Source organism: Buceros rhinoceros, unplaced genomic scaffold, assembly GCF_000710305.1.
Source record: "Buceros rhinoceros silvestris isolate BGI_N320 unplaced genomic scaffold, ASM71030v1 scaffold42114, whole genome shotgun sequence".
Classification (NCBI taxonomy): domain Eukaryota; kingdom Metazoa; phylum Chordata; class Aves; order Bucerotiformes; family Bucerotidae; genus Buceros; species Buceros rhinoceros.
Window position 1 is genome coordinate 1 of NW_010408384.1, and position 6,213 is coordinate 6,213.

Here is a 6,213-nt window from a genome sequence, read left to right on the forward strand (position 1 = left end):
CCACCCCGCCTCTTTAAGCAGCAGGTTCTGTTTAGGTACCATGTAACAGTACGTGCAGAGGCCAACTGCAAGTCAAGCTTGAGATGAAGTACTGGTGGGATTGCTACCACCTCCCATATTTTTTAAAGCCTCATATTTTGCCAGTAATATCCTGTAACTTTGTTCACTCCACTTTGTCTGGAGGACATACTGATACTCTAGACAGAGTGAAAAAAAAAGTGGACCGATATTTACAGCGCTCAGGAACTCAGTTAATTGACATTTGTGGGTAATGGCTTTGGTGACAGTGGCTAATCTCAAGCCAATAAGGACCTTAAAGAAACCATTACTGGATGCTCCAAAGATGTATCTGTCAGGCAAAAGTAGGATAGCTCTTGTAACAAAGTTCACTTCAGTAGATCCTGCTTGTATCTATGAAATTTTGATCAGCAATGCCAACAGTTTGCCTCAGACTGCTCTCTGTTGTTAAGTCTCAGTAGACATGGTTCTGCCATTCCTGAGAGTAAAAAGTGTATACCCATAAAATAATCCTGGAGTTACCTTGCCAGAAAGACTCAAGGCTGCTCTCTTAAGCAGTGAGAAGGGGCATGGAAGTTACCTGGATAGCAGTGATGAGACCTTTTTTTCCTGTGAAGTATAAAATTAATTTGGTTCAGTCCTGAGCATTCAATAACTTTGTTCTGTTCCTAAGATACTCATGTATGAGACTCAGATTCTGGCAGCTAAGCACTCCCAAGGGTCCCCTAGTACTCGGTGCCTTCATCCTCAAGGAAACAGTTGCCTGTAAGCCTGGGCTTAAAAAGCCAAGTCTGTATTTCTTTTCAGCTTAGCCAATCAGTGAGAAGTTGATTAAGCAACAGCAGTAATATACAAATTTAGATCAGTAGCCAGAATAGAAAGAAAAACAAGCCTCAAAAAGAAACTCCCACATGGCAAAGGTAGCTTAACAATTTCATTTAATGCCTTGAGGCAAAAAAATGTGAGGTGACACTGTGCAGTACCACATCTCTACCTTGCTGCTTATGCATGTGTGTGAATATTTTGCCAAGATTTCGGTTTGTTTTCAACTGCAGTATTTAAGCTCATGCAAAAACTCACAAACATAACACTGGTGTTAAAATAAAACCAAACCAAATATTAAGCAGCAGTCCACAGATTGTTAGTCCATTTCTTTTCTAAAACCTAGCAAAAAGGAAAGCAGAAAGGCCTTAGCCAGAACTTCTCCCCATCAGCAGGCTCTCACCACGGAGCTGCAAGCCATGATCTTCTTTGCATGCTTTTCTTCCTGCTCGCTGTATCTTGCTGTTCTTGGGCACTATATTGCATGTCTTGAGCATGTCACTGCAGCCCTGGCTTTGGCGTTGGCAGCATGAATAAATGGAGGCAGCTGCGGTTTTTTGTCTTGAACTATTGGCATCAGTGCCACTGTGCAGCTGGCATGCCTGGAGTAGAGGATCAAAGCAATGTGTGAAGCCTGCTGCAGGATTCAGGTGGGTTGCATACAGCAATGGGCTGCTTTGCAGGGGTCTGCAGAGTTACTGGGGAAGTAGGAAATTCCCCAGAATCAGAAACAGAGGCAGGACTGAATTTAATCCATCTCTGGATTATGCAAGATGGTTTTCTGCTTTTGAACTGTGGAACCTGAAGTCCTTACTATAATTTTCACATCACGTCCAAATGACACCTGAACCTTCAAGGAACCTCTGAAACATGGAAGAAAACAGAGCTCTCCTGCCCTTCTGCTATCATGCCCGATCTTACATCACAGGAGAAGCAGTTCAGGTCACCTGTATAATTACTAAGGCTGTATGAAACCTATACACTTTTAAATTGAGCTGTTATCTGATTTTATCTCCTTTTGCTCTTGTTCCCCTCTTTCAGTGTAACTGCTAAACCGAAACGTCTAGAAACAAATATGTTAAATCTAAACTAAGAATACAAGGAACTCCATAAGTAGTGCTGTGTAACGTTAGTTTCTAAGATATTACTAACTGCAACTCTTAGAGACAGAAAAGAAAACATAAGACCAGGGTCTGTAGCATAGCTCATTTTTATTGTTTAAACAGTTTTGCATAGGAAATATATCCGCTTCCAGTAATTGACTGCAGTATGAGCAGCTGCTAGCAGTATAGGCTGGATATAACAGTAACAATCACATTAAGTCAAGCTTGATTTACACCAGTTTAAAACTTGTGGCAGTTGAGTTCATTTGTAACCTAAAAAAAAAAAGTACCAAAAAGAACATTATTATCCTCCAACCAGGCACAATAAAAACCTTTGTTAACACCCAGGCTAAAAACAGGTCTGATGCCAGAGGGCCCTAATTCCAAAATTAAGTAGCTGTACTGTAATGCATCCTACTAGTGAAGGTTCATTACACAAAGACTGTGCGCGCACCTCCTTTTTAATTAAAATGTAACCTTCAGGATTTATGGCCTACAGTGTGGGGAAAAATGCCAGAAGTTTTAAAATGGATCAACCCTGGTGTGTAGCTAGCAAGCAATAACTGACTACTTGTCACCTACAGTTGTACTAAATGTATCTAAAGAAACACACAGCCCTACAAAAGTTGTTCTTAGAGAAATATCATCATCATTGAGATGGGGTGCCTCTTCCCAGCTTACTAAAAATTCTATATGATATAAGCACAAATTAACAGCTTGATGAAGACATAATCTAATGCAGCTCTTGAGAAGCCTATGCCTGGGATTGAGGAACCCCTCACATTCTACAATGTTGAAGAGATTTTATTTTTTCTGAAGAAAATGTTATCTGAAACATATTTACAACTGAACTCAACAGAGACTGTGAAATTGAACAGGCACTGCTCATTTGTTTGAGTTTTTTTGGTAAACATTTTGCTGGTTTTTGTTTCTTTCTCATTTTGCATCAACTTTTATCAGTCCATGCAACTTCAATGCCCTCAATGAAAAATGCATAATAAGCCATACTTCTTAAAAAACTTCCTTCTGCATATAGAGATACGTTTGCCACATCAGTCCCTGTAGCACAGTTTTCAAAACCATTCTGTCAAAAATACAGTAATACAAAGACTGGCTTTAGTGTCACTAGCTCACACTGCGCTCCATTTGTTTAGGCCACCTTTTGTGTTACTGTCTCACGCAATGAAAGTATCAAAGGCTTGATCGAGGATATTATGATGCTAGTGGCACTGAAGCCCTTTTCACAAATTCAACATACATTTGAATTGCAACACACAGATAATTCTAAAGAGTAGTAACTAGTGAACCCTTTTATCATAAAAAACGAAACAAAACAACAACTAATTACAACCATTGAAGAAAAAATTGCAACAAAAAATGTAAAAATTGACCGTCTCCACCTTGTCCCCTTTACTATTAACAATGTGACCAACAGAGCTGTGGCATGGAAACAGTACAAAGAGTTGTCATGGCAATAAGTTTGGCTGATGCAAAGGTCATTGTGCAGGGTTAAAGGGCAAAATCAGCGGTCCATGTTATCCTCCAACTGCAGTGCTCCACCACACCCACACAATTTTGAGGAATTAGAAGAAAACGGGGAAACTAGCAGAAAGTGCAAATAAGAAGGAGGCAGTGTTCAGCTCCTTCAGCATGGAGTAGAACATTCAACTTTGAGCTTTTCTTGTTTAACTCGATTAGCCTGCATAAGATTTTACTCTCTCCTTTTTTTTCTTTTTCTTTTTTTTTAAGTTTTCTTTCTACAGAAACCCAGTAAAGAAGTCCAGGAGCATGCAGCTGGTTAATGCTAACAGAAGACCTCGACAGGATCACGTATAGTATATTGGACGTCATGCTTGGAGCCTTACTGCCAGCAACATTAGAGAGTTTTTTCATTAAAAGTGAATACTGTACACTGAATATGGGATAACTTTCTGCAGCCTTCATAATCTCACACAGTAAATATAATTCAGATTTAGGTACAGAACACACTCTGGTGTCACAGCTGAGTATGTCCTTGTGCAATCTCTTTCATTAAGTCCTTATGAAGCTACAAATTGCAAATCCAAAATTCTGCTCCCTGAGGACACAGCTATGTGAGACACAAGTACTGTTTTAGTTCTCTGCCTATCCTGAATTGCTCTGTGAACCTAATCTTAAATACCATCATGTAACAATCACAAAAACTTTTGCTAAAGGCCATATATACTAATAAAAAGACAGTGGTGCTTCCAACATTTTGAAATGCTCTGAAAACCAACTTTTCCAATACTAAATACAACAAAATAACCTTCATAAAATATAACTTTTCTCCATTTACATTTTTAAAGGATTAGTAACCTGTGCTTTTTAAGCACAGGAATCTGCGAAATAACTCCTATCCTGGACAGATTTTTTTTTTTTAATACATAAATTAAGAAACTGGAGAGTTTTAACCCAAGTCCAGTTTCCAAACAAGGAATATTCTTGTTTACTTTAAAAATGGAAATGTCATGCATTTCCATTATAATTGTTAAAAAGTTAGCTTTACAAACAAGGGTATTTTAATTAAAAAAAAATCTTAACAAAACTATACAGTGTACAAATTACTGTCTACAAGGTAGGCGGTTCATTCAGAAGATCCTCCTTTCTTCTCGCTACTTGCAGCTTCACAAATTCATTCACATATTTTCAATGGAGCTGCCCACCTGAACATCACCCCACAACTATATTGCTATAATTAATATTTTTGCCATGTCTTTATGTACAGTCTCCTTCACTGCCTTTTTTTTTTTCCTTAGTCAAGCCTCAAACGTTCATGTCACTCCAGGGGAAACACACTACAGTGGCACAGCCATGAGGCCAGGGCTGCAAAGCAACTTAATAAAGGCAGAACAGTGCACATAGAACGGGGTGGCTCGGTTTAGTCAGAATACACTTCCTGGTGAAGGAGGAGGCCAGAGACTGGATTTGAGTTCTTTTCTTAATCTTAAAAAAACCAACGTAACTACCCAAAACCAAAGCTATAATAAATGAAAAATTCATTTTCTTCCAAACAGGCTTTTCTCTCAGAGAGGCAGCTGGAAAAAACTCACGGTTGCTTAAAAACCCAGTTCATTCATATGGAAGGAAAGAGTCTGCTTTTTAAAATACTGCATCTGTAAGCTCAATTTTTTTCATACAGGAGGTCAGAGACAACAAAAAAGCTCTGTTAAGGGCATCCATCTTCCTACAAGGGCAATTACCATTCTGACTATTGCAGTTAGAAGCCTGAACTTCCGTTTCATCCTGGAGTGCTACTAAAAGCTTAAGGGGCACATCTTGCTAATGCCACAAATCAATAACAGCCCTCCAGCACAGCCCTCTGCTGCCAAACTTCTCAGTATCACTGTCAGACAGAAAGGACGATGCCTACTTTGTTTTACCCGGCCAAAGCCTGAGGTGCGCTGTGGGTGGCTCTAGTAGATTTCAGTACTCTCAATAGCCATCTCTCCCACGAACAAATTCACTTGCTGTGGGGCTCAGAAAAAAGAGCAACATAAAGTTGCTTTTCATTTTATTTTCTTATATTTTTATCCAGGTTTGGGGGGCAGGGGGTGGGGTGTGTTTGTTTGTTTGTTTTTCTTTTTTCCAGTTTAGCTATATATAAATCTTAAGGATTTGCTTTTCTACAGCTCCTGTCTCTGTAGCCATTCAGGCCCTGCCTACACACGTATCTCCTGCTGGAGGTGTGGGGATGTGCTGCCACCACGGCTTCTTAGCTGTGCTGGCCGAAGCCAGAAGGTACTGACCTTGGTGTGCCACTGCCCAGCACTTAGTAGGGTGGCTGTTGCTGGAGTGCCCCTCCGGGGCTTCTCCAGTGTTGGAAAACCTCCAAAATGCAGACACAGCTGCAACAGGATGAATTTTGGCACCAGGGTATCCCAAAGCCACAAGTCTACACTCCCTTCTGCATGCACCCTAATTAAAGGATCTGCTTACAAGAAAAATTCACACTGTGTTGAGCCATACATCACAAAGATTCCTGGTGCATAAGAGGTCTTCAGCAACAGGCCCACTACTGATCTGCAAAATGTGATTTTACTGGAAATACACTTTTATTGACATCGTCGCCTAAGTCTGTGTGTTAAGAAACTCCTTCCCCACTACAGCCCAGAGCTCTTCATCTGATCTACTGTATGAGAAGACAAGACACCGCAAACAGCTGACACAAGCCTGGGTAGGCTGACAATTGTAATTCAAATGCTGTGAGTTAACAAACTTGGGGGGTAGAGGGAGCGGGGGAGGGGGGGCG